The 12,997-nt window shown below is 34.1% G+C and overlaps 1 protein-coding gene and 1 long non-coding RNA gene across 3 annotated transcripts in view; both read right to left on the bottom strand.

Moving 5' to 3' along the window:
* Nucleotides 1–12,997, bottom strand: part of DACH1 (dachshund family transcription factor 1) — a 436,159-nt gene that overhangs the window by 156,717 nt on the left and 266,445 nt on the right. The window lies entirely within an intron of this gene.
* On the bottom strand, nucleotides 2,600–6,124 carry LOC147584708 (uncharacterized). Its single transcript, XR_015252658.1, has 2 exons — nucleotides 5,453–6,124; nucleotides 2,600–5,371 (listed from the first exon to the last, which is right to left on the bottom strand). It is a non-coding gene; the product is annotated as an uncharacterized LOC147584708 (long non-coding RNA).

The following is a 12,997-nucleotide window of genomic DNA, read 5'->3' as shown; positions in this document are numbered from 1 at the left end:
TAATATTCCCAGTGGCATTTTTATTTCTATCAAAATTTCATTTCTAGGTTCCCAGATGCATTCAAAGCAAGCATGAAAATTTAATTTTTAGACTGCAAAATGTCAAATGAATGTTATCCATTTTAAAATTCAAGAAAGTGCTGTTGAGAGGGAATATATAGAAGAAAAAGAAAATAGCAGGATTATGTATGCTTTCAGCCAAAAGTATTCATAATCCTTAACTTAAGAGATTTTAAAGGTCAATAATAATGGAACATTCCCATTTTTCATCACTGTTTCCCATGGTAAAATAAGTAAAATATCTTGAATAACTATTACTAACTATGGAAAAGAATCAGTTTGAGTTCACATTAAATTTGATTAATGCATATGCTTTTTGAAAAAATAAAATCTAAATGTTCCTAAGAAAAATAGCGTCTTGAAAACTTCATTTAGTTACTTGAATACTTTAAGTATAGGTCAATAATATAATTTCCAATTAAAAACCTATTTGGCCATTAAAAACAAAAACTTAATAAAATATAATAACTTAAATTTGACTATTTTCAATATCTCATACACATGGAATGATGTAGTACAGTATTTGTCTTTCTGATCTGGCTTATTTCACTTAGCTGGGGTGAGGAGGAAATAAGGAGTTGCTAATCAATGGGCATAAAGTTTTAGTTAAGCAAGATGAATAAGGCCGAGAGATCTCCTGTACAAAATTGTACCTACACTCAACAATACTGTATTGTACATTTAAAAATTAAACAGGGTAAATCTGATGTTAAGTGGCTTCACCAAATTAAAATAAAATTGTTTTTACAAAGACAACAATATGAAACAATATAACTATAACTTTTCATAACTCTCTTGGAACGCTAAATGAAATCCAACTGATAAAGCATAAATAGTAAATATATTTTAAAATGCCATGGGTTATAATAATCTGCTTGACTATGAATAGCACAAATAAGGAAATTTGGGGTAAGTTTTGCGTTCCTACCTGTCAATATATTACTGTGGTAATTTGAAAATACAAAATAGTTTATTAAAAATATCTATTCTATGTAAAATACCCGGGACTATATCATTGAGTCTTATTGTTTTAAAGAAAGTTATTTAATTTACTAAATATTCTTTCTCAAAATGAATTTTTATAATTGAGTGCTCAGAGATTTAGAGATACATAAAATAGCTACCTACTAAGGAAACACCATTTTGTTTTTATAGATATTTTATTACATCAATGGAAATTTCTCTATATCCTTCTATGACTAAACTCATAAGCTATAACATAAAAATTACTATCAACAATGTAGGCCAGCCATAAAATTCAATTAAAAATCCCTACATTTTAAGCAGTTATAGTAGCATAATGTGTAAACATGAGCTGAAGTGATGTGTAGCTCCTAGAGCATGTCACATTTAGAGAATAAATGTTTTAACCGTTTCATCATTTTTCTCAGTGCAAAGAATCTTGAAGCCCTCTCTCTTAATCCTTAATCCCACTGGAAAAGTAGTGCTTTTGTGAGAGAACAACCGACCTGCTCATAATTTTTGTCTCAGTTAAATTTGTTTAGCAGTATTGTTTTTCATATATTTTTGTACTCCCAAACACATTCCTTGTTAAGTCATTCTTTCAACAAATATTGGTTGCAGGCACTGTTCTAGACACGGAGATTAGCAATGAGCAAATTGGGCAACAAAGTCCCAGGCCCTAGGGGGCTGACAACCTAATAATTATATGCTCAATAAATTCCATGATACATCAGATTGTGATACGTGCCATGGAGAAAAACAAAGCAGGAAAGAGGTTAGGAAGTATTTATATGTTGAGGGGGTACGGTGCAATTTAAAATCGGGTTGTTGGTCAAAGCCTTAAAAAGAAGGTAACATTTGAAGGAGATAAGAAAACAAGATCTATGGATCTCCAGAAGAAGAGGATTCCAAGAAGAGGGAAGAGCAATGCAAAGATCCTGAGGCAGAAGTGTTCCTGCAACATCTCAGAAATAGCAAGAGGGCCAGAGCGGCTAAGGACAAGTGAGTGAAAGTGAGCACGGGAGGGAAGGCAGTCAGAGCGGAGAAGCCAGGACCCCATCACGCAGGATTATAAATTATCAAAAGATCTTTTATTATTTTACTCTACATGACATAGGAAGAATTGGGATGGTATACACAGAGGATCGATCTGGTCTGAGATAGGTGCTCACTGGACCACCTTGACAGCTGTAAGGGAGTAGGCAGGAAGCAAGAAATCAAGTTAGAACACCTTCACAATGATCCAGGTGCTGGGTGATAAAGGGGTTAGAGGTGGGTGTATCTGTGGACACATCAGATGCAGGTAGAAGAGAGGGAACAGCTGGCAAGGGCTGAAGGTCCGGGGCATGAGCAAGGAAGTGTGAAATGGGAGTTACTAATAATAGAGATGAGAAGACTGAAGAATGAGTAGGTTTGGAATAAGATCATCAGTTAGAGACTTTAAATTTGAGATGTCCAAAACTGAGCTCCTGTTCATATTACAAGTTTGAGAAGTAGAGTCCATGGGAAGACATACTGACCCTGAAATATGTTTCCTTTAACAGAGTAACCAAATGACTAATGAGTGGATGGTCTCAAAATACACACTTCCTTCATACCTTGTTGTTTACATTTTCATTGGAAACAGCCTATCTTAAAAGTATAAAACAGTTTAATTAATATTTCTGTATTTTCAGGATTCTCACTAACTCATTTATTAATTTAATTCATTTACTGAGCAGCCACTGAATGGGATTCAGTGCTCCAAATACTACTGGGGACTACAGAAGGGATTCGGTCTGCCCTTGAGGTGTTCACAGATGACCAAGAAAGGAAAAAGATATTTTGGTGTTTATACATTTTGAGGATTTGGGAAGCAAAGTGGAAATGTAGGGCTTATATGCACTGTATTCATGTATATGGCACTGCGGTTGTTATAATCGTACTAGAAATATATGTGACTTTTAGAAAGCATACAAAGATGAAATAAGGAAAACTATTTACTGTTTTATAAAAATAAAGACAATGGCATGGAAAAGCTCAGAGAATTAAATTATCTCATTATATTGTATTAGAGACGCATCTCCATTTACTAGGTTACAGATATGAACAAAGCACTGTAGGTCAAGTGCATGCTCACTCAAGTGGGGAAGGTCTGCATAGAAAAGGAAACATTGGAAATGTAGATTAATGAAGGAAAATGACATTTTTGGCAGAGGCAACAACAGCAAGTTTGAATTTATAGAAGTGTGCATGCTTTTTGGGGCACATACTTTTTGGGGCACACACACACGGCTTTTTGGGGCAAATACTTACAGCCAGTGCTTTTAAGGAAAAGTTGGGGGACTGAGAGTGGGGCATAAAAGGAGAGTCCAACACATTGCATTTAAATGTAATATTCATTCTCAATTCCAGAAGATTTAAAATTAAATCTAAATCAAGCTTAAAGAAAATGCCACTCAAATAAACCAGCCATCTCAAATTTATTTATTGGTTTACTCCTCAAATTAGTATAGTAAGGTATCATTTTTGTGAGTTAGCATTAATTGAGGGTCCTTCTAACCTAAAATCTACTGCACTTGTTTGAGGTGTTATTTTCTTTTATGAAAAGAAACCATATGTGTTTGTATGCTAATGTGTGACAACCTACTATTTGGCCCATGGGTTTAAATATGCATAATTTTCTCAGTAAAGACAAAAAGCATTGGAAAAGCCCTCTACCAGCATCACTTCACCTCTTTCATTGTGATTTCACTGCCAGGCTCTTAACAGTTCACCCTGTGGTTTGGGCTACAGACTTTGGCATCTCAACAGGATTCAGATCCTAGTTCAGCCATGTCAAAGTGCATGATCTTAGGGAATTTGTTTGTCCCAGTTTCCTCCTAAATCAGGAGATAAACATCATTGTCCCTGCCTCCTTATTGCATTGTTATATGGAATGCCTTCACACATGTAAAGCACACTGGCTTGTCCATGCATATAGTAAGTGCCCAGTAAATTGTAGGCACTATTATTAACAGGAGTAGAATTGTTTTGTTGAAAGTGGAGGATAGAAATAAAGTTAGTTAAACAGCTTCTATTAATAGGCGCTAACTGAAATTAGGTTTCATTGTACCATAGTCACTGGGGACTTGGAAAGACCTAAACCTGGAATCATGATATAACCACTTTGGTAACTTTTTCTACTTAAAATTTATTAATGTTTACTCATCTACTCTAGGAATTGTTTTTTTGTGTTGTGAAAGCTGTATGGAAATAACTATTTATAAATGGTTTACATCATAAATTTCCTCCTAAAATCATATTCAATTAGGTTCTGATTGAGATACCAATCTCGAAAGCCTATTTAAACCACTATGTACTTAGGAAATTGCATTTGCAGCCCTGTTTCAACTTGAACTATCTTCACCATATAGTTAAAGCAGAAAACCTATTTTCATAGCTCTACTTCCAACTCAACAGAGAATCTCCTGCAGCAGTAATGAAAATTATGTGGGAGCCACACTCTCGAGCGCCAGAAATTTGCTAATTTTCCACATTTGTAAAAGAAAATAATCTTAGTACAAAGTTACCTCTGGTTATTCTCATAAATTATTCATCCTCAAATCAGGGTGACACTCATCCTTTTTAAGTGTCTTAGTCTCAGAGTTCTCCTTACTAGTATTTGGAGATCTCTCTTATTTATACCAGGATATAGCTCAAAACAAAGTACTTTCCTGAAACCCAAAACTCTATTGCTAAAATCCAAAAGATAAAAGAAGTCAAAACCTGAAAATATTGTTTTAATTTCAAGCTTCATGCTGATGATATAAAGAGACATGAGCTTTCATTTCAAAAATGAGTTTTAACAGGATGACAGAACTTCAGTATTCACATATTTAAAACAATCCAATACCACTTCAGACAAAATTGCTGAAATTCTCTGACCCACAAATTAGAGGCAAGCAAGTAGCTAAATCAAATGAATTAGGAGTAAAATTTCATTAAATGTAATGTAATTTGGGCATTAAAGAGATTTATGAACTATGCAACCCGAATGGCAAAAATACTGTTAAACAATTCCTGGGCTTTCAGGGGTGGAAAAAGGACACCTTCTCCCCGGTTCTGAGCAGAAGCAACAGAAGAGAACTTTTGTGCCCCATCTACTCATGTACCGTCCTCAGAGTTTAACTGAAAAGAGAATTTGGCAAAGCCTTATGTGTTTGAGTTGGAAAGGTAGTGCAGGAAAGAGAAATTAAGACCTGTCTCTCCAAGTGTGTATTCTTATGTGTGCATGGAAATAAAAGTGATTTCAACTCCCCCCAAAATATGACTTCTTACTTTCTATATTTAGATTCTTTTGAATCAGTAACTTTATTAACATGGACTTCTTACTTTCTATATTTAGATTTGACTTCTTACTTTCTATATTTAGATTCTTTTGAATCAGTAACTTTATTAACATGGAGACAGCTACATTCTCGTGAATTCCATAGTAATTATGCTACTATTAAACATTTCCTTTGCGTGTATAACAAAAACAACTTTCAGCCTTTTTGTATTAATTCTTTATACACACAAACTCATTTACACCTCAGGAAAAGTAGAGGATTGAGATCCAATGGGAGAATGTGTTTGGAATAATAAATATATAAAATATCTGAGGTGAAAAAGCAGAACAAGACGTTTACTATAATTTCCATTCTTGGTGTCAAATCATCATCACTGGCATGAAGGAGCACGGCCAAATATCATATACCAATATCTCAATATTTTAATTTTTTATTTGAATTTCCCAGAAAGGGAAATAATGGTTGTTTGTGTATTTGTCTCCAAGTATAATACAACTAAAAGATTCAGATATGCTTGATCACCATGCCCAGTGAGAAAGACACTGAGGTTATAGAAAAAACTTAGATTTTTGAAATCAAAATGAGTGGATTCAGATCCTTCTAGGCACTAGCTTGACCAAGTCAAAACAACTTTCAGAACCTTAGGTCCTTTCTTGAAAATATTGCAAAGCATATGCAAAAGATATTCATTCACAAATAACATCCACATGAGCTAATTCAACTAACAAGTTTTTCCAGTTTTTCAAACTATATATGTCCAAACCTTGAGACATAGGCAGATATACTTGGTTTAATAAGTATATCCATGATATATGTGATATATATCCATATATATGATATATGTCCAAACCTTGAGACATAGGCAGATATACTTGGTTTAATAAGTATATCCATAATCAGCCTCTCCATGTGATTTTATTTTGTCTGCATTTAAAAATGTAAGCCATAAAATGATGATCCAAGAAACCCATGATATATAGAAAAAAAGCAAGGAAAAGAGAATAAAAATGAGGGATCCACTCTAGTTTTCCTCAAATACCTTAAGTACTTCACATTCTGAGTGGTCATTGTGTATAATTCACACAAATATTTTTTAACCAAGTTTTCCACAGACGGAATTGTGTAATGGATGTGAAATAACTAGTGGTTTTCAAGTTTATATTGACAAAAACATGTAAAGGAGACTCAAATCGAGAAAAGGGAATTAGACTAGAATTCTGTGTTCTCAAAATGAAGTTTTCATTGGCATCCCTTGGAACTTTAAAAAAAATACCAATACACAGATCCTACTCTTAGAGATTATGATTGTGTTGGTTAGGAATAAATCTAAGGGTTGTTTTGTGTGTGTGTGTGTGTGTGTGTGTGTGTGTGTGTGTGTGTGTGTGTGTTTTATAGCTCCCTGCCTTCTCCTATCTGCTGAAAAGCCAGTTATGTCTCCTGCTCCTGAAAGTAATGGCTTTAAGAAGAGGTCCACGAGCACTCAGAAGCTGGTGCTTTAGTGAGTGTCTCTGGTATGTGTTGTGTATGGTCTGCTGTTGTGTCTTGGGACCTCACCAAGATAAAAAGCTTCTACACAGCTAAGGAAATAATCAACAAAACTAAAAGGCAACCTATGGAATGGGAGAAGATATTTGAAAATGACATATCTGATAAAGGGTTTGTATCCAAAATATATAAAGAACTTATAAAATTCAACACCCCCAAAACAAATAATCCAGTTATAAAATGGGCAAAGGGGCACCTGGGTGGCTCAGTTGGTTAAGTGTCCAACTTCGGCTCCTGTCATTATCTCACGTTCGTGAGTTCGAGCCCCACATTGGGCAGCTCAGAGCCTGGAGCCTGCTTCAGATTTTCTGTCTCCCTCTCTTTCTCTGTTCCTCTCCTGCCTGCGCTCTGTCTCTCTCTCTTTTTTTCTCAAAAATAAATAAACATTAAAAAAATTTAAAAATAAATAAAGTGGGCAAAGACCTGAATAGACATTTTTCCAAAGAAGGTATACAGATGGCCAAGAGACTCATGAAAAGATGCTCAACATCACTGATCATCAGGGGAATGCATATCAAAACTACAATGAGATACCACCTCACATCTATCAGAATGGTTAAAATCAATAACACAAGAAACAACAGGTGTTGGCAAGGATGCCAAGAAAGGGAAACCCTCTTGCTCTGTTGGTGGGAATGCAAACTGGTACATCCACTCTGGAAAACAGTATGGAGGTTCCTCAAAAAGTTAAAAATAGAACTACCCTGCAATCCAGCAACTGCACTACTAGGTATTTACCCAAAGGATACAAAAATACATATTCAAAGGGATACATGTATTTCTATGTTTATAGCAATATTATCTACAATAGCCAGATTATAGAAACAGCCCAACAGTGTCCATCAGCTGATGAATGGATAAAGATGTGGTGTATGTATAAATGGACTATTACTCAGCCATAAAAAAAATGAAATCTTGTCATTTCCAATGGCGTGGATGTAACTAGAGAGTATTATGCTAAGCAAAATAAGTTCATCAGAGAAGACAAATACCATATAATTTCACTCACGTGTGAAATTTATGAAACAACACAAACGAGCGAGGGGAAAAAAAGAGAAGGAGGCAAACCAAGAAATAGATTGTTAACTATAGAGAACAAAGTGATGGTTACCATAGGGGAGATGAGACGGAACAGGTAAAATAGCTGATGGGGATTAAGAGTGCACTTGTGATGAGCACCAGAGGATGTATGGAAGCATTGAATCACTATATTGTGCACCTGAAACTACAGTTAAACTGTGTGTTAACTGGAATTTAAATAAAAAACTTTAAAACACCAAACCTACTTGGAAGATTCTACTGTGCAATTAGAATTAAAAAGCTCTAACCTAGCTAAACTATATATTAGTCCCTTTTGTCCATGATTCCAGGAAAAGTACAATTTAAATAATCGTGTATGTGCCAAGGTAGGATTTACCTTGTACCCTCTATTAACCCAATAAAATTCAGAGAATTAGTAGACGAATAACATCATGTTATTTTGTGGCACGTTTCTTCTGGAAATGGTTTATTTACATACGGCCCTGACCCTGGGCAACTTTTTGCTAGCCTGAGGCAAGCTGGATAAGAATTTCTGGCGTCCGTGGAGAGGTGGTAAAATCTCCCAGGCACTATTAAAGTGATTAATACAGTTAAGCCAGCTATCTATGTGAAAAAAATATTCTTACAGTACAGAAATATTTTGTCTTTCTTCAACAGGAAAAATAATTGTGAGAAGAATATATTATTTTTGAATTATTTATGCCGCATTGCATAGTTACCTTTTAAATTGTCCTTCAACAGAGAACTATACAGTAATTTATCACTTGGATTTGCTTTCTGGATTTTATTTTTCTGTGTTTGTGTAGTAATTGAGTTGATATGTGAGTTTTATGCTTCAGATATAGAATGAAATAGGAAGTATGTTTTGATACTTTCACCCATTTTATGCTATTGGATGAATACCTCTAAGATCAGAATTTCCTTTATCCGTCTTTTTTTCTTCCTAAACAAACAAACAAAAAAGATCCTTACTTTGTTTTCAAGACTTTTGAGGACTTTTTTCTGATACAAATAAAGTAAGTGCCAAGTTAGTCCTCTGTTACCACTTCGGGATATTTCATGGTTTGTAGTCAAAAAGTGAAAGCTGTGGAAAATCACATTTCACATCTATGAAGCTAATGTAATCACTTATCAGACAGCATATTTTTAAAAACTACACAACAAACTATGTTGTCAGTTGCCAAAATACACTACTTCAACATTAGCTCTTTTACATATTTTGTGTATGTATTTAATATTCTTGTACATAATTTGTGTAATGCTAAACAATGACACACACTTAGCCAGATATTTAATAGAGCGAAGAGTCCCAAATTTAACATGAATCTAATATGAAGGGGATACTACTGGCTTATGCAAATATATTGACTAATGGTTGTTTGGAGGCACAGTGAAATTGGACTCTCAGGCTATAAAAACCTGACAAGCTGGCTACAGTGAGTAACTTGATTCTGTAAAGGTGGTATTATCTTTTTTAAAAGAGTGTTTTACACACTGGGAAAATTAACACAAAACCTCTATCATTTCAACATTTCCTCTAATAATTAAATTGTGTGTGTGTGTGTGTGTATCCAAACATGAATATTTCTTAAAATGTTTTCTAAATAAATACAAAACAAACTATACCATTGCAAGTCACTAAACTATCTGGCCAAATAGGAAACTGTTAAAATAAAAATCTGTGTGTGTTTTCTTTAATTACAAAGACCATATCTAATTTTAACTGCCTCCTTTTTTTTCTTAATAATGAGCTGACCTTCTATTCTCCTTAACCCTTTTTTATCAAAGCCATCTACACCCACTTTGCCTTCTGTTTCTCTAATCTGCAATTATTTATGTTTTCTTCATGCTGCTTTGTCCGCCATGGGAGCAAAATTGTATTTGGTGAAATATAGAGCTAATTATACCATGAACCCAGCAACAAAAAGACAGAGCAGATGTTACTTCAGACGTGCTAAAAGTCCTCATGCTTAATGTGCATATAGTAAAACACTGAGCAGAGTCGTCAAAAACAATATCTAATCAAGGCAGTTTTAGACATGCAAATCTTTTTAACACCAGAGTTAAATGGAGAAATTCTGTCAATAATATTTTCAGTACTCACCATGTGCTTGCCAGAATAATTATATTAGGTAGTGATTTCTAATTAATATAATAAATGTGTGAGTCCACATTGTTTCTATCCCAGGGGGGTAGAAATCTAGGGAGGCAGAAATGGAGATCATATGCTGTGAGTTAATAATACAAGGCACAATGTTTTCATTGAGAATGTGTTTCCATGATGCCAAAATAAGCAGCTTTAATATTTTTTAAGTTAACCAATAAAACATATTGTATTCTATGTTTTCTTTTCATTCACAGTGAATCGTTTAAATTATCTAAGTGGGTATTGATGGACGAAAGTTAAGATAAATTTCTCTTTGCTTAACATATTTCCATCTATGATTCAGTTTCATCTTTGTCTTGTATATATGTGGATCATGGCTCAATGGTTGCTTCCCTTTCTTTCTTTCTTTCTTTCTTTCTTTCTTTCTTTCTTTCGCAAAAGTGGAAAATGATTTTGAACATATTGGATTTAAGTCAATATTGCTTGTCATGAAGAAACTGATTTCCCTCATTGTGACCTGTATACAAATAGTAAATTACTTCAGGAAAATAGCAAAATGCTTATCATGCTGTGTAGTGACTAAAAACAATTCCAGCTACACTAGTTTGAAGCCACTGCAAGAGGGCAGTATTTTAATGACATGCTTTCTGCTGAAAGAAGTGTGCCTACACCACAGGGTGTAAAGCCCCTTCTGAGATCTAAAACTTAGTGGGCTCAGCACACCAAACCTGCCTCCTGGTGAGTGTTAAATGTGTGCATTGAGTGGCTGGGCTGGGCACTGCTTTCAGTGTTTATTTTAGGAAAATAAAGCACCTCTCTGCAAAGCTGTGATTGTCACGCTAAAGAATTCCATCGAATTAAGAAGTGTATGACGTGTTCACTTTTCTTTATTATATGCAAAGTCTAAAATAAAATAGTGTCAGTTTGTACAAATGACGACTTTTGAAACATTGTATGTTGGCCAGTTATAAGTAGGATAAATGTTCTAACAACTAATATCGTAACCAATTACTTACTGAGAGAAATATATATTTGTATGTTGAAAATATTACATTAGTCCAAAAATTATGTTATAATTAAACTAATTTACATGTCATATATGTGTGACATATGTAATATTATATATATATATACACATTATGTACATTATATGTATATTACATATACATATAATGCCTAATGTGGATAAAATTATGAACATTACAAGTGATTATTTATTACGAAAAAAAGTCTATTTGTATTTTCAAAAGAATGTGAAGTCTGAAAATGTTGATATTTCTATCAATGCTGAATAAAATTGTTGAGACAATATGTCTACTTAGTCTCTCCCAGTTTAAGCCATTATGTCAGATACGAGGGCATTGATATGATACATTCACAAAAATTATCTGACATAATAAATATATTTTTAAAACTCTACTTATGAAATTTAATGTTACCATATTCAATAAATAGTAAAATGCAATATAAAAGGACTTCAAGTAATTTAACAATCTTCAGTGATTATTGACGTTTTTGAATCTTGTTTTCCAACTTGTTAATTTTTCATTAATCCTATATTTCAAAAAGTACTTAAAACCCTGAATGCACAGTTACCATAAAAATAATGAATCAAGACACAAAAGATTAAGTTAAAAATGAACTAAATATTCTAAAAGATGAAACAGGGTAAATCCTTCAACTTCCCACAGTGGATCTTAAACAGTGGATGTTCAAGAGGCCAAACGGAACCATTACAGATGGAATATAAACTGCAACACTATTGGGGCACCTGGGTGGCTCAGTTGGTTGGGCGTCCAACTGCGGCTCAGGTCATGATCTCGCGGTTTGTGAGTTCGAGCCCCACGTCAGGCTCTGGGCTGACAACTCAGAGCCTGGAGCCTGCTTCATATTCTGTGCCTCCCTCACCCTTTGCTCCTACCCTGCTTACGCTCTCTCTCTTTCAATAATAAACGAACATTAAAAAAAAATTTTTTTAAACCGTAACGCTATCAAATTTGTCATCCACGTGCTGAGAAGAATGAACAATTTCTCATGAGGCCAAACTATTAAAAATTAGTTTTGAAAAGTAAACTATCCAAGCGCAGGGATTCTGGCTTTATACTTCCCAATAACTGGGGCCCTTTTAGGAATTAAGACTAATCAAGGTGATAGAACTGAAACAGAAAAATGAAAACATATTTTGTCCCAGCTTGTCCTTGGTATCTAAATAGAAACCATCTCAACCAGTAGATTATGAGGGTAAACTCCATACTTTAAAGAACCCAGGTGCCAAATGGTAATGGAGCTATTCACTCTTTGGCCCCTCCTACATCAAAGGCACTGTCTTATCATCTCTAGCATCATATCCTGCTAATAAGTCAAAACAAAGGGGCTTTCAAAGGAGATACTTGGCCCACTAGCATTTTAATCAAAATAATAAACAGAAATACTTCCTTTGATCTCATTTCATTTTTTTCTCCCATTGGCAAAGTAGTCTATAAACATACACATATATGAAGCAGTATTTATGCAAAATGGCTTTAATTCCAGAACCACTGTAGATGTAGCTTACTTTAATAAAATGCATTATATTGAAGTGTTTCCTAAGTAGTGGATTGATTTAAGACTTGATTAGATAAGACTCCTGATTTACATGGAACGTCTCAGAAAAAAATCCATAGATCTCTATTCCTGTATATTAAAAGGATCTAATATTTTACATGTTTAATATATTTAGTTCACTGAATCAATAACCATATTTTTAAAATACAGAACTTCTACTTCTTCCACATATTCTTTGTACCAGGGATATAGTCCCTCACTTGAATCATATATGATTTTAATGTAATAGGATGTCCATTCTTTAAACAACAGGATTTTATTTTTAATACCAAAGGAAATAGTATGACTAATTTCTCTTCTGAAATCACAAGATCATTAATTAGAAATATTTTTTTTATTTTTTTAATGTTTTTATTTATTTTTGCGG

The sequence above is a fragment of the Puma concolor genome, chromosome A1 (assembly GCF_028749965.1).
Source record: "Puma concolor isolate L17-30 chromosome A1, mPumCon1.1.hap2, whole genome shotgun sequence".
In the NCBI taxonomy this organism is placed as follows: domain Eukaryota; kingdom Metazoa; phylum Chordata; class Mammalia; order Carnivora; family Felidae; genus Puma; species Puma concolor.
This window is presented reverse-complemented; position numbering and strand designations above follow the sequence as displayed.